Source organism: Onychomys torridus, chromosome 3 (assembly GCF_903995425.1).
Source record: "Onychomys torridus chromosome 3, mOncTor1.1, whole genome shotgun sequence".
NCBI classification, from domain to species: domain Eukaryota; kingdom Metazoa; phylum Chordata; class Mammalia; order Rodentia; family Cricetidae; genus Onychomys; species Onychomys torridus.
Window position 1 is genome coordinate 75,061,044 of NC_050445.1, and position 26,983 is coordinate 75,088,026.

Consider the following 26,983-nt stretch of genomic DNA (forward strand, 5'->3'; position numbering starts at 1 on the left):
CCTTTCTGGCTGTCCTTACACCATTACCAGGCTGCCTCTCACTATAGTCACCCCTGTAGTATAATTTGAGATCAGTGATTGTAATATCTACAGCAATGTTCTTCCTCCTTGGGAGTGCTGTGGCTGTTCCCATTCTTCTGGCATTGCACATGAATTCTTGTATTATTTTTCTGGACCTGGAAATATGACATAGGAATTTTGATAGTTATTGCATGGATTCTGCTGTGTATTTTGTATCCTGCATAGTTTTGGTAATGTCTTAGGATTTTTGTTGCTATTCTAAAATATAGGCCAAAAGCAACTTGGGGGTGAAAGAGTTTATTTCAGGATGTACTTGTAGTCAGGAACTCAGGCAGGTCCTGTAGGCAGGACCTGATGGAGAGGCCGCAGAGGATGGCAGCTCCCTGGCAGCTCCCTGGCAGCTCCCTGGTGTACTCCTTGTGGCTTTGCTCAGCCTGCCTTGACTGTTGTTGCAGGAGTGGCACAGTGGGCGGGGCCCCTCACCACAACCAGTCATTAAGAAAATGCCCTACAGGCCTGCGCAAAACCAGTTCTGTCCAGTCATTTTTCCCACTCAGGCTCCTCCCTCTCAGATGAATCTAGCTTGTGCCAATTTGATCTAAATCTAGACAGCACAGGCAGTTATAGATGTTTTCACAATAACTCTGTTTGCCTAGAAACATGGAATGGTCCTGTAGTTCACTGTCTACTGTGAGTTCCATTTTCGATATCCTGAAATTTTCATTGATGTCTTTGGCTAGATATATTCCTAAATACTTAATTTTGAGGGAGAGTTATTTTGAATGGAATATTCTTCATAATTTCTCTCTCAAAGAGTAAGCTTTTAATATAAACGAAGGCTACTATTTTTTATTTTGATTCTGTATCCTGCAAATTTACTGCAACTGTTTATTATTAAGTCCAAGAGTTTTCTAACAGACTTTGTATTTGTGTTGTTGAAAACACAGGAGCAAGTTTCCAGTAGTACTTTATGGAAGAGGGAATCTCACACATTTTGATATGAGGGTTCGTTTATAAAGTTATGAAGTCAAAAACTTCTGAAAGTACAGTGATTACTGTATTCCCAGAATTACCCCGAATGATGTTGATAATTTTACTAAGTTTGATTCTTTGGTTTGGCTGATGCCCTAAATTGGATTTGTATATCAGGTAAATTGTTGGGTTACATTCATAGTGCCTTGGAGGATGGTATGTTGTCCCTGGGGTATGACCCTTTCCTCTCTCCCCACACTGTTAATTAAATCAGAAATACCATAAAAAAGGTCTCAACTTAGAATCTACTGCATTATTTTACATGACTTGGCAGGTCATTCTCTATAAATTTTACCAGTTTTGTGTTTTTTTTTTATTTATGCCACATTTTCATTAATAAAATGCAATCAGGGAAACATTTTGGCAATGTTAATATTAGTTATAAATGTAAAAGGGGGTATAATGAGACATGATAATGAAAGATCAGACATGTCCTCTTCTCATAAAAATTTTCCTACATAGCCCTTCATGTACATTTTTCTGTCAGCAATTATAGAAGCCTAATATTTCTTTTGTTGCATGTTTTCTAACTTCCCAGATCACACAATAGATCTAAATTGTAAGGAAAATTTTGGTTAATTGTTCAATAGTACATATTTTAGAGAGTGAGAAATTCTGGGTGGGAGGTGGTGTTTTGTGACTCTACTGAACCTGTATAATGGAGAGTAGTTGCTTTCCAAGGTATTGCTATTACTTGAAGACATCATGTCCTCCATTTTATTGTGTAGTAGACAGAGTGATGGGCTATGGAATGAGTCAGCCTCTGAGTTTTGTGCAGATCTGTTTGGTCTGAATGATGCTAACTGGTTGATGAAATGGTGTTCTGTGTCTTGACCTAAGTGACTAGTTGTCCTAGCCTAAGGCTGGGCTCCAAATTCATGGCTTTCTGCTTTGCAGAGGACAGGTGCAGAAGCAACCCCGTCAGTGCCAAGTGTGCACCTCTTCCTCAGCACTGGTGAGTTAAGGAAACTTCACTCACCTGCATGGCAAGTCTGTGATCCATGTGCCACTTGATTCTTTGAGACAGTGCTGAGACAGTTAGATAATCTGCTGAAACCCTTATGGATTAGATTGGCTTGAGTTGGACTTTCAGTTATTTACAGTGGAAAGAAACTTAGCTGACATTAATGAACCCATGGGAATACACAAAACTGGACTCTGAATTTGTCTAAGTTCCTATTTTAGCTTTTGACTTGAAACAAACTATTAGTAAAAGGGTAGAATGAGATGATGTAAAATCTAGTTCTAAGATTGTTCTAGCATCCTGTGATCATAAACTGACTTAGAATTTAAGATAGGGAAGAAACCCAGAATGTCTGAATTTCAGTTAATGAAGGAGGCCATTAGCTTCTTCTCTCAGAACTGGACTAGTCTTCTTCCCTGCCTTCTAGGCAGTTTTGCAGCAAGGAAACAGACCTGACTTTGGATCAGGTGGACACTCTGGTGCAGTTGTTGGATATGCTAAAATTGCACATGTCAAAGGTTCATTTTGGAAGATATTAACAGGAACAAAAGAAACCTGCAGAACTGCTATATTCTCCTTGAGCTGTGGTTCATTTCTCAGTGCTGATTTGTTCCTGGGATTGGCAACTTTTTAACCTTTTTTTCTGTCACTTCACCTTCTCTTTATAAATTGTGTAAGTGCATGTGCACCCAAGCATGTGTGGCAACATTAGCTATATACCTTTGATTAGTGTCTTGAAATTGAAGCTAGCTCACTGGGAATGCAGCTTAGTTGGACAGTACTTTCCAAGCATGCACAAAGCCCAGCATTACATGAATCAGTTCGGTCCTATAGACTTATAACTTGGGAGGTGGCGGCAGGAGCAATTGAGAATTCAAGGTCATCTTTGGCTACATAGCCAGATTTAGTCCACCTCCAGATATGGGACCCTGTTTCAAAAACAAGGAAAGAAAGTAGAAGGACATTGTAGTTGACCTGAACATAAAACTATTATTCTAAGCAATACTTTTTTACTTGTGAATAATAAACTATGTCTAATGTTTTAATTGCTATTCTTTTCTTATTAACAAGGTTTGTTTTCATTTAAGTAAATTAATATCAGGTTTTGTTATGTTTTCTGTTAACCCACTAATTTTTTTTCATGTTGTTTGAAAGTGAACACACGGAAAATGGCTTGACTATTACAAGATTTTGTGTTTTTACAGATAGCCAATTCCAATTTAATTTAGTCATTTATTCCATGGCCAGAGACCAGATCACATGAAAATTATGAAGGTTTATTTCTCTTGTCATAAGATATAATCTAATTTCTATTTCCTCAGAACTGAACTGGCAGCCTTCCAACAGTAGTCTATTGCACTGGCAATGTGTGGTTGCTAATCTTGTGGACACTACAATCCTGAGTAGAAAGGCAGATGGCTCATTTGTTTTCTCAGAGCACATTTAGTTCAGTTTGGCCTCCTTCTTTGCAAATGCAGGTTTTTCTTAGAACTGGTAGACTTAAAGATTGTAAGTGAAATAAATTCTTTAATAGGAATATGTTTGCCCTCCAAATGCTGATCATAACTTGGCCTTTACATTACAATAAAGTTTTCATATGGAAGGGAAGAAAATCTTGAACCTGATTCTCCTCTTTAGCTTCTTTGGACGATGGTGGCTGATAGAAGGTAGGAGGCCTGAGCTGCAGAGTTGCAAGAGAAGTCAAGTTATTTTGCTTAGGTTCCCAGAAACCTCTGAAACTATGAAGAACCTGATAATGTGCTGTGAAGACACAGGAATGGGTGTGTTGAGCAAGGGGACTCTAGCCTTCTCTTGACTCTCAAATTTCAGCCCCTGCCAACTACTTATAGCAGGGCTGAATTTAATTTCAGAACCCATGTTCAGTGGAAGTAATAAATCTCTTCATTTGAAGGACTTGATTACTATCTTCTAGGTTATTTTTGATATCTGTGTGAATTGTTACACCACTTACTCCAAAGAAATAAGGAGTTTTACTAATTTTGTGAGCCATTTGGTAACGTCTTGAACTTACTTGGTGTCTAAGTTATATTTCTATGCTGTCCCAAAACATCATGACCAAATCACGTTATAAAAGAAAGTATTTAATTTGGGTTCATGGTTCCAGAGGGTTTGAGTCTATGAGTGAGGAGAATGGCAGCAGGCAGGCAGGCATGGTGCTGGAGCAGTGGCTGAGAGTTTACATCTGATCCACAATCGTGACTCAGAGAAAGGCAGAGAGAAAGCTAACTGGAAATGGTTTTAGCTTTTGAAACCTCAAAGCCCACCCCCAGTGGCATACTCCTCCAAAAAGAACATACTTCCTAATCCTTCACAATAATTCTAACAACTGTAGACCAAGCTTATTTAAATTATGAGCATATGTGGGGCATTTTCATTAAAACCACCCTACTTTGTCTCATCTCAAAGATGAAACTTTCTTTTTATCCAAAAGGGATCCCAATTTGTGTATTGATATCAGTCTATTAGGTAATCAGTAATGTTAGAAAAATTTATAAATTACCTGTCATCTGTTGTACAAATGGAATTAATATGATTAAGATGTTGATATGTATAGAAATCCTATTTTCATATTAAACTATTGAAGTTGAGTATGTGAAAGTTATCATACATATTAATAAGAGCTATAAATTTTCAGTTTTGAATTTTTATATATGTATGACATGCTTATCACTTTGTTCATGGATAGTTTTATGTGTGTGTGTGTATATATATATACATACATACATACCAGTTGCTGTTGGAGATTGGTCAGTTTTTTTAGGTCAAATTTATCACCATCACAATTTTATTAATGTAATTATACTTAAATTTTTTCCACAGTATCAGAAAATTTACCCTTCTAATCTACAGTTATTTTTATAAAATGAAACAAACAAATGCAATTATTATTGAGATGTTGAATTATATGGACATGGCTATACAGATAAATGCCAAATATCTGTCTAATAAAACAGTTGGTTCTTATGTACTGGCCATTTAAAGAAGCTCTGTAAGTATCTAAGCATCAGTTAGTATAAAATGTAGAGGGAAGGGGATGTTATAGTCTATCAAAGGGTCCACTATCATAAATTTTCCCAATGAGAGTCCACTGCTTCAATTAACAGTTATCGATAAGCTATTTACATAGTAGATATGTTTACTAAAAGAATATATTGGGTACTTACCAAAGTTTAGAACTAATTTGAAATCACCCTTAATGCTTGAGAGTGAAGTGAGAAAGAAAGAGCCATCCTCTCCACATCTCTTACCAAGACATCATGGTTTATGCTGCTGCTATGAACATTGCATATCTGGCCTTGCAATCCCTGATCCTAAAACCAGATGTCACTGGATGGCCAGATGCACCTGTCATTAACTTTAGTTTGTTGGGTCATTAAAAATCTAGGACAAAGAAAAGACAGAACAGGGAAGATTATTAGTTTTGAGACCAGCCTGGGTTACATTTCTTGAGACTCATTCTCAAGAAAGATAAACAAATTGATTAATTAAAAAACAATGAGTGAGCAGATGAATCTCCAAGCGAGGTCCAAGTGATAGTGTGAACCAAGGTGATGAGTCAGTTCTTGGTGCAAAGGAGCTAGGTAGAAGGGGAAGCTTTTAACTTCTCAACTTGGGTATGAGTACTATCTTCCAGCATGATGTCAGCCTTGGAAATATTTAATTTAGCTCACAGAAACTCGAGGACTTCCCGATGGTTTGCTTTCTATTTCAGCACTCTGCTTTCCAGACCTAACTAACCAGCTCAAGTCCATAGACTCAGTTTAGTTAAGATGATGATAAGCAAAACAGTGTTTTGATTGATTTCCCTGTCTAGCAAGAAATGATTAAATAATTACATAATTGGTGTTAATGCAAAGAAGACAATTAGAGTGGAGACTACTGAATGATACACCCTTTTATGAGGAATATTTTTAATAAATGGCAGAACAGATATACAGGTATATATTCTCCTCAGTTTGTTGTTTAAATGACTACTATGTTTTTTAGTAAAAAAAAATTTCAATATATTATCAGTCATTGCAAATATAATACCAGGTAAAAACAAGTATTTGGTGCTTACTGTGTATGCACCACTGCCTGTTGATTACCAAGTAAATAAATATTTGCTCTCTGAACTCTGCTGCTCTGTGCCTTCTAGTGTGTGTTGCCTTTAATCAGTGCAGCAGCATGAAGTGTTGCTTGCGGAAAATAATTACAGGTTTTCAGGGGAAATGATAGTGTAGAGGCAGCTCGATGATATTTGTCCCACTGAAGAGAGTGTGAAAAACAAGTATCCACAAGTCCTGGGTCTTCTGCAGAGGCCCCTTCCAGGGATAATGATCCTGTGGCTTCCAGGACTCTTAGAGCCAGAGACAGCCTACTAGGGGTTCTGCCTCTGCTTGGGTGAACTGCTGTGCTGTCTATTCAAGATCAGAGGAGTTAAAAGGGAGTGTTAAGAATGCTAAACACGCTAATTCCATGCTCAGAGATGGCTGGAGTCTAAAGCACTTAGAAGAAAAGAAATTGGGATTCCTGAGGGGGAGGAGCTTTCATTGTAGCCTGCCTTCCAGTTCTGTTCAAAAACAACAGGACGGGCAAGGATATTGCTGCAGCTTCTCAGTAAATTTTGATGTTTAATTGAAGCAATAAATTTATGCTGTGACTTAATTGGCAGCACTGCAGATCTGTCTGCTTGATGGGAAGGCTGTGCTGTGTGCATCTGGGGATATATTTCATATAAAATTTGCTTAATGTTTGCTGGCGAGATTGGTTCATGAGCAAGTGATTTTTATTCAGCATGCTTTTATTGCTGCATAGTTTAGGTCACAGTGTGTGTCCTTGTACATCAGGGTTATCTTTTCCTCCTTCATGTCAGTTTCACAAGTGCAAGGAACAAAGTGTATTGACTGTTTCCTCATTTAGTCATTCATAAATGCATGTATTCAACAATTAGATATGCGTTGATTGTCTAATTTATGTCAGTGACTGATTTGGGGGCTGGAATCAACAGGCAACAGATAATTGTCTACCTTATAGCATTTGCGTTCTAGAACTTTGTGTGTGGAAGTTTATTACATTAATTCCCCACCCCAATGTTCAGTTGTGTATGATGTTCCTCACTTTGCCTGATTCCTACTGGACTCCAGCAGTGATGACTGGCAGTGACATGTACTGGTAAATGAGGGAAGCTGCTAAGTAGATGAGAGAAGTATAAAGCATTTTACCTGTAAAGAGGGAAGATGGTATAAAAAGCCTAGATGATGGACACCATCCTAGACTGTACCATTCACTGGAGTGTTCATTCATTCTAGAACAGTTCCTGAATTCTTGCAGTTGGGTAAGCATGTTTGTAGGGACTAGCAGGACAGAAATTATAAGTCAGGTGTGGTTTTGTACTACAGTTTTATATTTTATTAATTAAATGAGATATCTGGTAAACCAACAATAAATGAAATAGAGATTTTTTTCACAGCACAAAGTGCTCTGAAGTTTAGAAATGTGAGGGACATAGCTCTTCGTTTATTGCCAATGCAGGCTTGAATGTGGTGGTTTACAAAGTCCTCTCAGCTATTCTAAGGGGGGATGCAATAAAAGTAGAAATACATATTTGGTAGAGGGAGTGGACATCTGCAGATGCTAAAATACCATTCTTGGTAGAGGGAGTGGATATCTTCAGATGCTAAAATACCATTCTTGGTAGAGGGAGTGGACAACTACAGATGTTAAAATGTTGCTCCTTGGTAGAGGGAGTGGTCAGTACAAAGGCCTTAGGCCTGGGGAGCATTTTGTAATCTAGGTTGGGAGAGCCACAATGGCTGGAGTTAACAAGCAAGTATAAGAGAATCTTTAGGATAGTTCCAAGTACTTGCTGGGAGTTGTATGACATATAGTCTTGCAGGAGAGCATTCACAATGTCCACTAATCATGATTATTTCTTCACTGGAAATATTGCCTTCTCTATATTAAATTGATAATATAGCTAAACAGAAAGGACATAAAAAAGCCCTTAATTCATCATAGAGATAAAATATCATAACATCGTGATGTTTTTAATTGCTTTCCTTTTTTTTTTAAAAAAAATCTGTGTGGTCATTCATGAAGATGCAAATCCATGTATACACATGGTGCACAGATGTGGAACTTTTTAAATTAGATTGAGATTCTGGTTTCCAAATGTTTAAAGTCAATTTAGTTGTATTTAGCTGGAATCCTGTTTGGTCTTAATAAAAACCTGGAGCCAGATACAGAAGCCAGCCACTAGAGTTCTTATTACCTCTACCGAATCTCAGTTGAAAAAGTGCTCAGCTCCTGCCTTACATTCCTCTCTCTGCCCAGCCATATCACTTCCTGTCTCCACCTCCCTAGTGCTGGGATTAAAAGCCTGAGATCCCAAGGGCTGAGATCAAAGGTGTGTGCCACCACTGCCTGACTCTCTTTCTCTTTTAGACTGGATCAATCTTGTATAAGCCAAGGTGGCCTCGAAATCACAGAGATCATCTGTCTTTGCCTTCCTAGTTCTGGGATTAAAGGTGTATGCCACCACTGCCTACTCTCTATGGCTAGCTAGTGGCTGGCTTTGCCCTCTGATCTTCAGGAAATCTTTATTTGTTAGAGCATTACACAAAGTATCACCACATTTACTGTGTTAAAATGTATAAGAGAATCTTTGGTAGAGTTTCAAGGGCTTGCTGGGTGTCAGATGGAACTTATTCTTGCAGAAGACCATGCACAATGTTGACTAATAATGTGATTCCTGTCATTAAATGTAAAAATGAAATAAATATATGTATTATATACTAAATATACAATAAATTATGGGGTAAAGTTTTAATTATTGGTAATATTATGGAAATATTAATTTAAAATGTGAATTAAGAAGAGTTTCAAGATTTTTTTCCTTAATATATTTTTATTTATTTTTTACAACCTGACTGTTGTTTCCCCTCCCCCAGTACCCCCCACTGCTCCTCTGTACCCCCACAATCCAATTCTCCTCCATTTCTATTCAGAGGAAGGCAAGCCTTCCATGGAGATCAACAAAACATGGCATATCAAGTTGAAGACTGGACAAGGCAATCCGGGATGAGGATAAGGGTCCCAAAGGCTGGCAAAAGAGTCAAGTATAGCCCCTGTTCCCACTGTTAGGAGTCCCACAAGGAAACCAAGCTGCATAACTGTAAAGTATGTGCAGAGAGCCTAAGACAATCCTATGCTGGTTCCCTGGTTATAGATTCAGTCTCTGTGCGCTCCTATGAGCCCAGTTATTTTTGTGGTGTCTTCAGTCTCTCTGGCTCCTACTACTTCCTTCTACTCTTCTGGAAAACTCCTCGAGCTTGGCCTAATGCTTTGCTGTAGATCTCTGCATCTGTTTCCATCAGTTGCTGGAGGAACTGCCTCTGCCTTTCTGATGACAGTTGGGCTAGGCATCAGTCTATGAGTATAGCACAATATCATTAGGAATCATTTCATTTGTCTGTCTGCCTGTCTGCCTGTCTGCCTGTCTGCCTGTCCGTCCATCTGTCATCTGTCTGTCCATCCATCCATCCATCCATCCATCCATCCATCCATCCATCCTTCTATTTATTTTTGTCAGTCATGTTCACTTCTATCCTAAGCTTTCTGGGCTGTCCTGTCTCTGGATTCTGGCCCATTATGCAGTGTCAGGAATGGGCTCCATCTTGTGTCATGGGTATCAAGCTAGACCAGTCATTGGTTGGTCACTCCCATAATTTCTGGGCCACCTATACCCCAGCACATCTTGTAGGCAGGGAAAATTGTAGGTTGAAGGTTATGTGGCTGGGTTGGTGTCCCAGTTCCTCTACTGGAAGTCTTACTTGATTACAGGAGATAGCCAGTTCAGGCTCCATAATCCCCATCGCTAGGAGTCTTAGCTAGGGTCAACTTAGATTCCTAGGAATTTCCATTGACCTAAGTTTCTAGCTCATCCTGAGATGCCCACCAATTCCAGTTGTCTTTCTCAGTACTCTCTCCCTCCGTTCTCTCCCGACCCCATCCCACATGTTCTTACCCTCTACCCCACCTCTCCTTTACCAACCATGTCCATTCTAGTTCTTCCCAGGGGGAGTTATACCTCCCACATTTGAGCTCTCCTTGTTCCCTAGCTTCTCTGAGTCTGTGGATTGTAGTTTGATTGTCCTTTACTTTATGAGTGTCAAGATTTTAGAATGCCAAGTTTTCTTATGTGGATATAATTTGCTTGGCATAAATTCCCAGAGTGAGCCATATCCCAAGGTATGTTTCTACTTGTAAAACTATGGTACAGCTTGACAGACTGTCTACCTGGCATCTCTTATTCTTAAAATGGTTCTTTTCTAAGAATTTTAATGCATCAATTTGTTAATGTTTTACAGATTATCTGTTTTTTTAGAAATTCCGTTGTGAAAATGTCATCAATTCCCTCTATATTAATTATTGAGGGCTTTTAAAAACAAGTTTTTGGTTCTATAAATTTAGTTTTTGTGCATATCATGTGGGTGGGTCAGTAATCCATCATGTGTTGTATATAATTTCAAGTATCATTTACTTTGAGAACATTAAAATCAAATAAGGTAACTCACTCTGTAGAGTTTTACACTGTGAGCAGCCGTCTCCTTCACCTTGCTCCCCACAGCTTTTTATCTCCTGGGCTCTAATAATAATTGTCTATCTGGAACTCATGTTCTCTCACCTTCCAAATAGGGATAATAAATGGACGTATGATCTTTTGTGTTTCAAACAGAAACTGTGCATGCTCATGGCCCAGTGGTCACTACTGTTAGTGGGAAGGTAGTGGCCATCTTCTGGTGACCAGAACAAACATGTTGAGAACTGGAGATTAGACTGATGATCAGGTACAGCAGGTTAACTTATGGATGGAGGAGAAATGTAAAATTATAATTATTGAATTTTATTTTTTTAAAAAGGTTTGCTGTTCAAAATTTTTTTTTTTGATAGGGTCACATGTAGCTCAGGCAGGCCTTGAGTACCTGGTCCTCTTGCATCCCCTTCTCAAATGTTTAGATTATAGCTGTGAGCCAACAGGTGTGGCAGGATTGATACATTTCCATTTCCTGTAATGAGTGCATTTTATGATCTAAAGATTGTAAGGTTTTAAAAATAATCAGGTGAGTTTTATTTTTATCGCAGATATGGGGAATAACTATACTAAAGAATGAATAGGATGGTAAACTGCATTTGCTGTGTTAGAGGAGGCCTGGAGTTTCTTGCTGTATACACCGGCAAGTGGAATCAGAGGATTAATTCTTCTGAGCTAGGATGTTGTCGACATGTGGCTTCATTTAGGTGACAGCTGACATGAAAAGAAATAGTAGCGAACTGAACCTGTGGTTAAACACTGGATTTATAAGACTGCAGGGAAAAACAGAAACAGGTTCAAGGAACCGGGTGCACACGCACTGTGGAATTGGACCAGCTTTCAGCAACTGGGAGGGAAATGAGGGTTTCAGCTACTGCAACATACAAAGTTCAGGTTCATGAAGACAGTGGAGAGAAAAGAGCCTAGAGAAGTCTCAGGAGGTTCGTAAAGAAAAATCTCACTTAGCACATTGCTGAGATAGCCCTGTGCCACAGTGGAGGGTATCTGGGCTTCAAGTCTGTGTCTGTCAATTGGGGTAAAGTTAACAAATGATATGAAAATGAAAGACAAGCACGAGTTACTGTTGTTGTCTTGGCGGGAAAGCTATTAAAAGGGTGAAAGCAATCGGATGAGACACCAATGAATTGGATGCAGAAATTTAGAAAACGAGAGGAGACTCTTAGAAAAAGAAACCGGTAGAGAGGAAGGAGGAGGAGACAAGGGTTCCATGAGGTCATAGCCGCTGCAGCGTGGTCCTGAAGCAACTGTGGGTGGTAGTGAGGATAACTCATGGTCTAACCTCTTGTGCCAAGTAAGCTTCCATGAAAAGGTGCTCACACAACCTGGCAATTCTCCATGCTGGTGTGTCTGGCACTCTGACTCTGTCAAGTAACTGTCTTCTATCTGTGCTCACCAGCCTCCTTCAAGACACAGGCGTTCGGGTGGAAGCTTCCTGATGCAGTGTTCTGGTAATGTAGCAGGATCTTCAGATTTGTTGTCTTGGAACGGCTCCCTGTCAGTGTGCGCAGTCACTCGTGGGCCTCCTCCCCTCACTCTGACTGCATCATCTTCTAAGTGCTTTTCATTTCTATTGCATATAAAGGGCATTATAGACATGCCTCTTTGCAGTCCTGTAAGATAACCGCCTCCTGTAGCACAATTAAAATCTTTGGTTTGTCCCCCCCCTTTTCTTCTCCATTTTATCTAATCACGGTCCCCAAATCTGTAATTCACTTAATTGGGATGTTTCAGTTTGGATTGAGTAAATAGAAACTAAGGTGGAAGAAGAGTGAATACTTGATTGTGCTAATAAAGTATTTTAAATAAATATGCAGTACATAGCATATCTATGGCTCACTCTATAGTGTTTTAACTGGCTGTTTTTTTTTTTTTAAATCAATTTATGTAAAATAACCCCTAGAAATTCAAATCATACATATGCTGCTTTATGAGCCTTTAGTGTTAAAGTACTTACTGAATATTTATAAAGATAATAACTAAACTATGAAACCTATTGAACAATTATGACATTATTCCCTTGTGTCAGTTTTAGTCTTTACAAACTAAATTTATAGTTCACTAAAACTGTTACACACATACACACAATTTATATATGTCATCTTTCAAAACTTTCTGCAAAATACGTTTAAGTGTCTTAATTAACCAGAAGTAGTAAAGCAAGTCTGTCTTATTAATTTGTTGAGTTTACTCTACAAAGGCAGATTGTAGAATTTATAGCTTAAAGATCAGCTCTAAGAGCCTTCATTTCTTTCCTGGTAAGGCAAAAAAGAATGTACAGGGCAAAAACTGATATGATACACAGCAGTGTCACTCTTGAAGATACCTGCAATCCATGAAAACATGAGAAGACAGGTGGACCAGAAAGGTTCCCAGTAACCCCACAGAATAATGTCATCTAGGTGTTTAGTCATCTAACGGAACATCTGAAGATGAATTCTTAAGACGCAAATTATTCAAGGTGTTTTTCCTGATTTGTATTTAATTTTATTTGTTGCAAGAACATAACTGTGTTGCTGAAAATAAAAGATTAAAGAAAGCAAAGAGAAGGCCAAAGGGAAGTCATTTTACATTTGAGTGTACACGAAACACTCATGTGCATATAGACACATGCTTAAGAGTCAGAATAGAATTCAAGACTGCCGGGGTTAGCTGTGAGACCCTGGAACAGAGCACATGAGAAAATCTTATGAAGGAGGAAGACTTTATTTTGGCTCATATTTTCTTTATACTTAATGTACTCACCTCATGGCAATCCAGAAGAAAGAGGGGAAAGCACCGCAGAAGAAAGGAAGGAAGGAAGAACTGGAAAGGGAGAAAGAGAGGAAGAGACAGGGCAGGCAAGGAAGACAGTGAAGTGGAAGAAGAGGAAGGAGAGGAAAAGGAGAAGAGGGAAGAGGAGAGAGGAGAGGTAGAGGGCTGGGTCCCTGTACATCCCCTCAAGGACTCCTCTGGTAGGTCTCCCCTGAGTTTCCATCACCTCCCATTATCCCGATATATGATGAACCATCTTGGATTAATCCACATGATAAGGTCATGACCCCATTATCCAGTCACTGTCCAAAGTTCTAACATTGCTGGCAGCAACTGAACCCAGCTTTCAGCATGAGTTTATGCAGAACTTTCCAGATCCAAATAAAGCAGCCAAGCCCTATTCTCGTTCTTGGGAAATGCTAATTGAAACATGATAGCTTCCTACAACTATTTTTTTTCTTTGAAAAATAAATGCTATTTTTTAATTAGGGAATTTAGGAGAGATTTTGACATTTGCCTTAAATCTATTGAGGGTAAAGTCTATTTGCTTCTGTTGGAATATTTTAGCTGATGAACTTGGGTAACTGTGTGTTTCACACACAGCTTCCTCTGGGACTGAAATGTACATGTAGCATATCAAATACTTTCTGTATTCTGTCTTCTTTAGAGCAAAATAGTGCTTTCAGCACATATGTGCACGGAAGTGTTCAAACACACACTTGCTAAGAATTAGGTGAAGATTGCTTCTGCATATTAGATTTCTGATGTAAAGCTTAGAAAACAGAATTGGAATATGTAGTGTCTCATGAAATATTTTATATGGGCTAGTAACTGTTATGATTTACCCATGAATGACAATAAATTCCAGTCAGTCTCATAAAGTGTTCTAATTACAGAATATTTGGAAAAAACATTCTTGTTTAGATTGATAGATACGTAGGTATATTATTATAAAATGGTGATCTATAGGGTTGTCTATGCACTGAGAATCAGTGGTGTGCTGCATATGTAAACTTAAAATTAAAACTGAGATTTTAAATAGAAGAGGAGATGCACCTTATTATTATCTAAGAGACTGTGATTTCTCTTTTATTTTCCAAATTGGTTTACAGAGAGGTCTTTTTGTGGCTTTCTTCAAAGAAACTGGATGGCTCCTAAGTCTATCTCAAGATAATTTTGTATGAAATGGCACTTTAGAAGCACACATACAGATTAGATTTGCTGACTTGCAGATCAAATAGATAATTTAATGAGCTTGGATGCGTGTCTATCTGTTTGTCATCATATATATGGGAGGCCACTAACATAATTGACTGGCTTGCACAGCCACAAGACCCTGCATTGCCTCTTTTCACTGAATCAGCCCTTGGATGAAGGATTGAACAAAATCAAAGTTTTAAGTATCAAGAAGTGAAAAATAGGTTTCAAATTGTGCCAGGTGATTGAAGAATAAAATACAGTTTTGGAACAAATTCATTTTTGAGACAGCAGCATAACAGTTTTGCTCAGTGCCCAATAAATTCTTCAGATCTTTCCTAAATAATTTTAATTAAAACAACAACAACAGAGGAAAGTAGAAGAGAAGCCCAGAGGTGATTAAATCAGCTTCTGGTCCTATGTAAGTCTCCCCAGTAAATCAAAAGACTTTTGGCAATGGGATTTTGTACTGTCTTGAATAAAATCTAAATGCAATCTTTGTGAGAAGCATGAAAACTACCCAGATACCAAACAATGGGAAAGAATGCATTTTTAATATGCATGGGTCAGGATTGGCCTTAGGGCTCTTCTATCAACTATGACTGGGTTTACATCACATTAGTGGAATTGTAAAATGGTGTGTAGATAGAACTTAGACAGTGAGACTTACCATTTCAGTTTGAAAACTAGTGCTTCTGCTGTAATGAGCAGATACTCAACTGTAGATTGAGAGACCTGATGCAATTAGAAGTCATTTTTTAGATGGGAGGAGATCGTTCAGCCATGTATTGCCTGGCAGATCCACCTTGGCTGCTTTTCTGTGTAACAGATGCAGGTAGATTTCCCCAACACTGCTCAGCCAGCCATTAATTTGGCAACAGTCCCTCTAACAATAACTTATAAGACCTGGGTTTGGGAGGGGATTTGTATGCCCTTTTTTAATATAGCAGAGATCTGAGGTGTCACAGCAGTGGTATGAGTCTGCCTGATATTAGGATAAGCCCAGTGGCTTTGCAGGAGGATGGTGCAGCCCGGGGCTGAAAACAATCGTAGGAATTGGTACCTAGGGGACTCTGAATCGAATTAAACCCATATTTTAATCTTAATCACAGCTCTTAGATAAGCAGATATAGAGAAACAGAGCTCTTTAAAATAAGGGCAGACTGTCTCCTTTTAGAGTAAACAGTTCATTATCAGTGATGTAGCTTCAGTGACACTAATTTTATTTTGTATTTTTTCTCAGACAGCGATGAGGAAGCAGGTGTGTCTTTACTAGGGAAGTGGAGCTTTGAGACATCAAGTCATTTACTGGAGACACAATTTGATTCTACTGATAGGCGCTCCCTGGTCCATTCTTTTCCCTTTTCTTCATTTCTCTTCAGGTCAGAGGCTGGCAACATAATTAAAATTTGAATTATTTATGAAGAGCCATTAAAGTGGGTGGCTTACGGATTAGTCAAAGACAGCCAGGCTGACACTAATAAAGGACAGATACCTCAATTCTAGGCTTTTAAAGTCAGCATATGGAATTGCAGCCTTAAAATAAAATTGTATAAAACACTGTAACCTTTTATGTTGAAGTAAGTGTGTGTAACTATAATCACGATACAGTTCATAGTGGGATCTTCTCTGTCAATAATTCATAAATATTGAATAGTAATATAATTACCAAGGGGTATAATTTTTTGTAAATTTATGAAGATGTGACGATCAACATACACCCATGGGTATCATTAAGTGTGCATTTTCTATTTGGACAGGGCCACTGAAACCATTCAGGAACATCTGTCACCACTACAAGATGTTGGGAAGCAAAAGAAATGGAAATGGGTGTGTGTTTGTGAAAAACACCAGAGTCTGGCAACATGAACACCATTTTTTTTTTCAGTCTGCAAATTAGGATGAGCTGATAGGTCTAACACAGTTTTTGAAAATAGTGAGAGCCTGTATAATAATGTTCAACTAGAATATCCTCCACATTTTCAGAAGAAAACATACAAAAAAGACATTATCCCCTTCGTGAAGAATTGGCACACTGTGAGAGCTTTGAAGAAAGATCAGACTTTCCCCAGATATCTGGAGGTTGCATTCACACCACTTCCAGGGAAATCAAACATATCCTTCCTTCCTTGACCTTTTTTCCTCTCCAGGAAATAAGCAAACAAATGAAAAAGCACCTTAATAACGGTGGCTAGAGGGTCTGGTAACACTAAAGCTGAGAAAGTTAAATATACACACATTTAATTTTATTTTTAATGTGTATGTTTAAAGATACCACTAATCAAATTTCATTTCTAGTTTCCCAGTTAGCTCTAGGTCAAGTTCATGTATATTGTTTCTAAAAACTATGATATCAGAGTGCTTTGCTTTTCATTTTTGTTTTTTTGTGTTGTTGGCAATGCTTTGAAATAACACGATTCGGTTTTATTCATCTGAGTTGAGACTACAGTTCCAACTTAAGCCAAATGCTCGAAGCATGTTTTTCCAACATGGCAACATTGTACACGTAATAAATAGAAGTTTGTAAGTACACGTCTTCTTTTGTTTTCTTTTTTTATTTGCTGTTTCCCATCAACTCAGGAGGATTTTTACATGTGAAGTAGTGAGCTCTGCATGACAATGAGTAGCACTAACAATAGCAACAAACCAGCAAACGTTCCTGGCATTACTGTTTTTCATTCTGAGGACATTGTATGCCTTGCCATGGCTATATAATGGGCTGCTTGCCCTACATTCCTACTTGAAATGGCTGTTTTCTCACACCACCTCCTTTCCAAGGAAAGCTGAAGCTCTTTGGAATGCCAGCGTCTTTGAAAATATAGATATTAGATATTAGATTTACCAATACCACCCCCCCCAAAAAACCGACTCCAAATTTTCCATTTACAATACAACTTTAAACCTAATTTTTAAATTTGTTCTTCCTCTCCCTCACAAGGTGATTATGATCCATGTAACATAGTGGCCTACATTTGATTTGGACTGATTCAGTTGGATACTGTGTTTATGCAGATGCAGTGGCTTCTTTGTGATATGATTTCAGGAATGATTCGAAAACTCATGTTCTTATTATTCAGTACTTGTCTCTTCTCTGATGAGTACCTGAAAGGAGGTGGGACGAAGGGGTGTTAATTAAGAAAAACCATGGCAACAGATTATACTTTAGATTGGCCTCAGTTAACACTTGACTTGTAAAAAGAATTTTCTTTTAAAGGAAAGGACCATAGAATAGGAGACCATATCTAAGATTTTTAGAGACATGTACACATTGACTAGGACAGGAGAGCTCATGATACAGTGCAGTTTGCCAATGTGTGTTCCAGTGCATCCATGTTCAGTGATATACTACAAATAGAGTACTCCAATAAATATTACACACCACATCAGCTTTATAAACTCAGAAATGTTGGACACATGAAAGATATGATTATGTTCTGCATTTCTAAACTCATTTATCCAGTGCTCCATATGAACACTACCGTTTAGAAAGAATACTGTTTGAACATACTTTTGGAAAGCCTGGGTTAGTTATTCAAAAGTAGATGTTACAATGGGAGCTACTAGAACAAAATGTGTTTCTATCAAATGAGCAACCCTAGGCAAGTTTTGTGACCTGTTTGAAACCAATTTTTTCATCTGTAAACAGGTGCCCATGTTAAGGATGGAAGGATGTATAACACACGTAAAACTCTTAAGTTTTATCATGTGGCCACTTGTTAATAAACAAGTTACTCATATCTTTAAACACATGATTCCTTTTTTCTTAGGACTAACTTCATGTAATTTGGTCTTGCTTGAATTATTTTCTTGTGACCTCAAGGGATTTGTTAGCTCCTGATAACAAATATCTATTGTGTTTGACATTAAGGTTTCTTTTTACATCTTAAAGGAAAAGTGTTATATCTTCTATGGTCCTTTTGAGATTTAGCAATAATAATGTAGATGATATTGATGATTATGCTATTAATAATGACCATATATGCCATTGTTAAGTATCATGAACTCTTTTTAACTGTTTGTATTTAAGTCAGATAAGACTTACCTCAGTACTCTGTTATAATGTATTACTTTTTGCTTTACTGTGTGACTGGAAAGAAACAACTCTATTTTGGCTTACAGTCTGAGGAGATACAGTCTATCACCATAGAGAAGGTTTGGCAGCAGATTGCTCCATGGGGAGGGTACAAACAGATGATACCCTATGTTCCTTATATCTTGTTGAACCAGAAGCAGAGAGAAACCAGGACAGAAGGCTGACGTACAGAATTCAGGGCCTGCCTGCAGAGATATGCTTCCTCTAGCTAGCTCTTGCCTCCTCTGTGTTTCACAGTCTCTCTAGACAACATCATCAGCTGGGGATGAAGTGATTAAAGACATGATTTTGTGAAACATTTTACCTACAGCCATAATGATTACTATGCTATGATCATTTCAATTTTGGAGAAAAATGAAATCTCTGAAGGGAACAAAGAAAAAGTAGCACCTCATATCATAGCTGGTCATGAAGTAGGAAACTGGTAGATCAGAAATCAAGTCAAACCTAAGAAAGAGGGCTGACTCTACTGTAGTGTATGCAGTTGAGATTGTTTGAGAAGGCTCTGTGCCTCTCCGTATAAAAGCATCCACACTCCTAGTCTGTTTGTCTCAGTTTTTCAATCATTCAAACCTCCATGGATGGTTGTGATTGTGGCTTTCTACTTAATTTATTTAGGTATTAATTAGGAAAGAAAGTAGTATATTCCTAATAAGTGCTGATCAAAGCAGTCTAGTAATCATTTCATCTTTGGCCATCAGGAAGCCAGGTGTGATGCTGCTGTGGAGTGCATTACCTTTAAAGCAGAGTTAGTGACTGAATGGTTCCTATAGTTCTGGTCCTGGTGCCATGGTTTCCATTAGCTCTTTTTTGTTTTTGTTTTTGTTTTTTTTTTGAGACAGGGTTACTTGTGTAGTTTTGCGCCTTTCCTGAAACTTACTTTGTAGACCAGAATGGCCTCGAACTCACAGAGATCCACCTGCCTCTGCCTCCCAAGTGCTGGGACTAAAGGGGTGCACCACCACCTCCAGGCTCCATTATCTCTTATGGGAAGGGTCTACTATTATTTTTTTCTCCTGTTGTAGTTACAAAATACTAAAACAGTCATCAATCTTGTGGCAATCAAATTGCATGTATATAGAGAGTGTCCCTTTGAGCTCCAGATTTTTAGAAAATGTTGCGGCTTTCATCCCCATTGTTACCATTTTATGAGTGAGCACCAATGACAACCAACTCTCAAGACTGAAGACTATAGTAGAAAGTTACAGAAGACACCTTAAGTTAGACTCGTCAACTGAATAATTCACATTCATGTTACGATTGTGGTTTAATAATAACTCAATTGTGTATTGCACATATGTCACAGATAAGGGTTGCTAGTAAAATTCCAACCTTAGATGTGATATCAATATGCATATATATCTATAAAATGACAATGAAATGTATATAACTTAAAATTTGAAAATGAATATCAACTTCTTACCACTGAAACTGGTTAAGTTGAAGTCCTTTTTGGATTGAGAATGATGCTCAGAACACTGGATTTTTGGAGAATATATTCAAAGTAAGTCTTACATAGGCATTAAAATGACCTTATAGAACCCCATATAATAATAACTTTTTAAAAATCCACTTAAAAATCAAGGAATAAATGGCAGTCTTAAAAGGAGCTATCTTAGGTGTGTCTTCTTATCTCTCTGTCAAATCTATCACCTGTCTTTATACATCCATCACTTATTGTCTGTCAGTCACTATGTAGTCTACTATGTACTTGGAAAACACCCATAACTTAATTTTATTTAGAGATTATAATAAATAGAAAGACAATTCTAATAAATAAAAGTCACACCTTCTAGCAGTGGCTTCCGTACCAGGTCGGATGATTAGGGGATACTGGTGAAAGGAGGCATCCGCTAGGAGGCAGCACCGTTATTCACGCTAGCGGAGCTACAGTGAGGACCGCTTTGTTGATGTGGAGAGCGGTATTTGTAACTGCTTAGTGTGACACTGTGTTTTAAACTAGAAATTTATTGATGAAGCATTGGTGGCTATGAGCCGGAAGCTTTAGTTCCATAGACTTGGTGACTCTGTAAGATTTATTGAAAACCAGGGGAAACTTTGGTTGGCAGGCCTGCCAGGGATGGTCAGGTGAAGAACCTCTCAGAAACGAGGTACAGAATTGTCCAAGGAATCAGACAGTCTTCCTTTTTATACCTTGGCCAGAAACTCTTCCTTTAACTAAAATTCATAGACACATCGATATTCTTCCTTCTCCCTGGGACAAAAGATTGAGTGTAAAGTGTTGCCATGTCTAAAGGAAAGGAAGAGACGATATAGGGGTGTGCTCCTTGGAAAGAAGACAATCCCATTTACTTCAGCAAAAGTAGAGTGCAGGATCCCTCCTCTTTCCGCTCCAGTACATCTGTAACACTTGTTGCATTTTCTATCTGGTCTGGACAGAAAGTTCTATTCCTCTGGCAGGAAGGTTCATGGCTTTGCCTGCTCTCCAGAGCACCAGTGTCCTCCTCAGCACTTAGTTTCCCTTCCTAGCCGTCACTGATGCACTTGATTTTTAACTTTACATTAGGCTGACTCTTTCTCATCCTTATCCAAATATATATACAAATGAATGTTCCTCAATTCAACATTCTGCTTTAGCTAGAATGGTATGTATGGTATTTTTTTTTTTTTTTTTTTTTTAGTATATACTTCATAGTAGTCAGGCATGTGTCAGATTCCACATTTCTTAGGCCAGTGTAGTTTTAGAAATATCTAAGCCATTTGGGATTACTAGCAGTTTTCCTGTCCCAACAACAATTTCAGCAAAGCCAAAGTCATGTAGCACCAAAAGACAAGGGCACATTTATGAACTGCTTTGCCTTGACATCCTGGTTAAGAGTTCCCGGTGTTGTAAAGTGCTTCTCAACTCCTCCATTTCACTTCTTCCTGCTGGAGTCTCATTGTCTAAACTGGGTGTGCCTGTGTTCACATCGCAGACATCCCCACACTGGCTTTGAATCAAAACAAGTAGAGCGATTTAATTCAGTGGATTGAATTGCAGTTGTAAATGGAAATCAAGATGTGAATGCGTTTTTTCTATAAATAGATTGGCACTGAGTGTGTGTTTTCAGTGTCAAGACTCGGGTAATGTATATGATTGGTGGTGAAAATATATACTGCTATGGGCTTGGGGCCAGAATCCTGTCTTGTGGGCCTTGCCAATTCCTTTCGAGGAGCAGAGCTGCATGAAGCAGGCTTGCTCAGCTGAAAGGCTTTGTGTAAGATACCCTCTGGAGTCTCCCATGGGTGAGAAATGAACCATTTCCTTGCTTGAGACTCACAGGCTTTATTCTCCTTCATACTGTAAAGTATTATAATACACAACACATACAGAACAGGAGAGACAGTATAATATTATCTAGACAATCCTGGGAGTGAACAAAATTCCTCCACATTGTAATAATTCATGCTAGGTTCATTGTATAACTTTATTATTGACTAATTGCTAGTAAAATATCAGCAGCAATATGGATAAACTATTATATTTAGCTGGGCAGTGGTGGCACATGCCTATAATCCCAGTACTTAAGAGGCAGAGGCAGGCAGATCTCTGAGATTGAGGCCAGCCTGGTCTATGGAGCAAGATCCAGGACAGTCAGGGCTGTCCTGAAAAACCCAAACCCAAACCAAAAAAGATGTTTATATTTAAAACTTGTGATAGTATACATTATTCTGTGAGATGATAACACAATGAGAGCATGTACCAAATAAGTTATTCTTTTATACAGTATATCTTAGTTAACATTTTTTTACTTCATATTCTAAATTATTTCACATCTGTACTTTTGTCAAATAACATTGCTGTGGAATCAACTAATGAATCTGTGATTTAAGGATTTTTCAGTCTCCAGCTTTAATCATGAAATATACCCTCAAAGTATGATACATATGTATGAAGATGCCATGATGAGACACACTGCTCGGCATGTTGAACTTAAAAGTAATAAAATCTATAATTAAAAACAGTACACCTGTACTCCTATCTCTGCTCCTTCTTTGATGTGTGGACTATGGATCAGAATATCAATACTTATCTGTATTTTCTCAAAATTGTCTTATTTATTTATTTTGTCACACACAAACACACACACACACACACACACACACCCCTACCCCAAGTTGTTCTCTGTCCTCCACAGTGAATATGTGTAGGGCTGAGGACAACTTGAGCAGTAAAAGTTTTCTCCTTCTAATGTGTGGCTCTTAGAGACTCAGGTCATCAGGCTTGGTAGTAGACACTTTTTGTCATCTTGATATACATTTTTCTCAACTTACCTGTATCTGCCACAGGCATATACAATGACTACATGCCCTGTATAGTAAGTTTTACTTTACAATTAAGCTTACTGCTATCTTTTGTCAAATCTATTAGATTCTACTTATGGTTAATTGCATGAGGCAAGACTAAATCCACACATTCATATATATTTTGTCAGTAATTATCAGCTAAAGTTGAAACATATTATGACAACTTGCAAATCTCAAATACTTCCAGTTGAATCTTAATTCATGTACACAGGGCTGTTGCAATGGGGGAACGAAGTACCAATGCAAGCAATTCAGTCCCTTATAGCATGGAAGTGCCGAGCTGAAGGGCTGGCTGATGCTTAAGGCATTAAAGGAGGCTGTGACCCCGGGGCTCCAAGCTCCTTTGCTCTAGGCAAGGACTTTGGCCTTCACCTTCTGTTTAAGTGCCTTGAAGAACCCTCCCTGCCATGGTCTGTTCAACTTGTCTGTATTAACACTCCAGTTCTTCTAAAGCCCTTGTTCTGAAGTTACATGTAGAAACAACTTTTAAAACTATTTTTTTTTACAGGTTTTAGTCTTTAATGTGTCATTTTAATGCATTCTGGATGTGGGGAGATCATTTACAGGTAATGCCATCTGTAGTAATTGAGAGAAGGAATTTTCTCAAAAATAACTGATGGTTTTGTATAGCAAGATCTTTTGAACCAGTTGGTTTTTGTCCTGGTATGAAATCTTTATTGAAAGTCTCTGTTGCAGTTAGTCTGGCTAGTCAGTGTATCTGGGAGCCTCTGCCTCTATTTCCCTAGAGCTGGGATGGCAGGCCTCCTGCCACACTGTCACCGTCCCCACACTGTCGCTGTCCCCACACTGTCGCTGTCCCCACACTGTCACTGTCCCCACACCGTCGCCCTTTCTATGGTGCTGTGTCTCCAACTCTAGGCCTCAACCTTGCACAACAAGTGTTTTATCACTGCAGCATCTCTCAAGCCTGAGAAGAGACATTTGTCAAAGAGAAAAAAGGAGTTGTCCCCATGCAGTTTTCGTCTAGAGAGAGGAAGGGTGTGGGATAAGATGGGACTGAAGAGCCAGGGATAGGACAGGCTAAGCAGATCTTGCAGCTCAGCAAGCTTGGCTTTTTTAAAATGTAAACAAATGTGGAAATATTTGTATTTGAACCTGAGAGATGAATTGCTTCTAAAAATACTGCTGACAGCAGAACTTACAGCTGGAAGCTTGGTTCTGGAATGGAATAAACACAATCTAACTCATCCTTTATGAAATCTTTACAGCCAGGTTGTCTCACAATTGTAACCTTTATACCTTTTCTACCAATGTTAGGAAAGAGATAGACAATGCATATGTGTGTGTGTGTGTGTGTGTGTGTGTGTGTGTGTGTGTGTGTGTGTCTGTGTGTGTGTGTGTGTGTGTGTGTGTGTGTGTGTGTGTATGTATGTTTGTGTATATGTATGTATGTATGCATAAACAGTGTTCTACGGGATGTTATGCTTCTGGTCATTACTGCCTCAAAGCACATGGCTGATTCTATAAGGCTAACTTTGAAAGTAATGCATTTATTCAGACAGAGTGACTGTAATCCCAAAGAACATGCTTGCATTTAAATGTTAAGGTTTAAATGTCATCTTCCCCCTATTAGGAGTTTCTTCCCAAAAGACACTTTAAGGATTAGGAAAATAAATCATACAGTAACACCTAAGATCTATTAGTGGTAAGCTATACTTGGTGGCTTGTGCCTGATGTTTCAACATGTGGGAGACTGAGAACAAAGGAGTGTGTTCAGTGCTTATCTGGGTCACAGTTTAAGCCCCATGTTTCAGAAAAATAAATAAAATGAAATAAAACCTTATGGTAAGAATGGAAGATGGTGAATGTGATAATTCTGTTTAATTATATAGTCCGAATGCATTGTATAGGAATACTAAATCATGTCATATGATTAAACATGTGTAATTTTTATTTGTCTATTATTCCTCAGTAAAGCCAGAAGGAATAGAAATAATGGGGCAAAGTGCATAAAAGTTAAAAGAAAAAAGCAGACCAACAGAAGATATATAACCATGAGCATGCTTTTATGGGTTTTCCTCCACAATTGCAAATGTAGGATACCATCTTTTCCTTGTTATTATGGGCATTTCTAGAAAAAAATGTGATACTATATGTTGTTTGCTAACTTTGCATATAGTGTTGTAAGGACAGAATAATAATAATACCAATTAACCAAATGAAGTCACATAGATGAAATGGGGTGAGAGTAAGTGTGAGATGTGGCTTTTTAAAGATACCAGCACAGACAGAATACACTTTTGAATATTCCCCTATGTAGTAGGTTCTATAGGAAAAATTCAAGACTTAATTCCTTGCTAATAAAATAGAATAAGGGTTAGATTTCTGGTTCGCTGAAGGAATCTAGTAAATTTGTAAATATTATTTTGTTTTAAAGTCAGAGGAGAAATGCTCTTCAAGCACAGACTCAAGGAGTGGGCGAAACTACTCATCCAACCCAGTTGTGGAAAAATGAGTTTCTTTCCAAAACTAAAAATACTACCACATAAAAATATTTTGACCTCATGTTTTGTAGCCATATGGGAACCAGTTTGAGTGAAGACTCAGTTTCTCTGGGGAATATGCCCTGAAACCTTATGAGCTTCTGGATAACAAATGCCAAAGTTATTTTATATCTGGTAAATAGTGTGATACTAGTATATGATATGGGACCACAAAACTTGTTAGCTAAAATTGCATAAGACGTGAGACACTATCAGTAAAGCTAATGACATTTATTTCATGTGCAGGCATGAAATATGTCTTTCAGATCTTTTTTGTTTTCTTAGTTTTGTGTATTGAAATTATCTGACCTTGTCTTCTAGTGCCAACAGTGTTCATCAGGATGTCTTTGGCCAAAGCTCCCAGAAATCACGCTGGATGGGATATGCACCAATAGCATCCTTCTTTCTCTCTTAGGAGGATTCCCCTGGTAGGCAAGTCTAAGGGTCTTGCTATGACCATCTCACTGGCCCCATCTTATGCCTTTGGCTTATCTGACCTGTTATCCTCATGCCTTACCATCTCACTGTCCTTAATTGAGTTCATTTTCCACACAATTTCCAGTCTTCTTTCCTAATTCAAAAAGTAATTCTACTCTACCCCACATTCTGTACTCATTTCTGTTCCCTTTGTTGTGATAATCAAGCTATTTTTCAAAGTTGAAGTCAGACTTAGAGCTTGAGACTCTGCAGTCATTCTCTTCTTCCTTGTTCATCTACTTCCACTCCATTCCCTGAAGGCCCACATTTACTTGACCTTTCAACACTTTTCCTCCTCAGCTAGTTCATTTCCATCTTCAAATCTCACCTTTCTCCATAGAAATCTTCCTGGAGTTGAATCTCCCTTGTCTGTCTTCCATCCTATATCTCCTGGTATTATAGTTTGTACCTAGGCTAAGCATTTGCTCTTTTTGCTTAAATAGCTTATTTCTTATAATTCTGCAATGACATTTTCTAGTGTTATGATGCTTACTATTTTGTAACTGTCTCCATGGATGAGTTATAGTGGACACAGTTAAATGCATACTTAGTGAATGAGTATGAAACATTTTTAATTATGACAGGGCATATGGATGGATAAGACCAGGCAGCCATGTTAATTTTCAGAACTTGATTTCAGTGTTTCTTTGTTATTACTGACAGCAAGGAACTTGTCTCCTCTCTCCTTTGCTTTCCTGAAGGGGAAAGCAGATCCTGTAAAGTATACCTCACACAATGGTTGGGAGGACTCCAGAGACAGCTTTGAAAATGCCTGACATATCATCCATGCTCAGATTAATTTTGTTTGTTACTGCAAAGGGGAAAGCTTATCAAAATTCTTATGTAATTTGCCTTTCCCAAAGAACACCTACCTTCTCATTTAGGACAAATAGAGACTGAATAGAATGTACCTAGAGAACGGTCATTGCCAACAAATAGAAGCCGAAGGACACTCCAATCCAGGTCACGGAAAGTGGCTGACTCACACAGGGACACAGTGATGACTGCACAGGCGTTTT

The 26,983-nt window shown here is 38.3% G+C and overlaps 1 protein-coding gene across 4 annotated transcripts in view; it reads left to right on the top strand.

Annotated features, from left to right (window-relative positions):
- The window catches only part of Cacna2d1 (calcium voltage-gated channel auxiliary subunit alpha2delta 1), a 423,150-nt gene that overhangs the window by 121,978 nt on the left and 274,189 nt on the right, over positions 1-26,983 (top strand). The gene's annotated exons all lie outside the window — the stretch shown is intronic.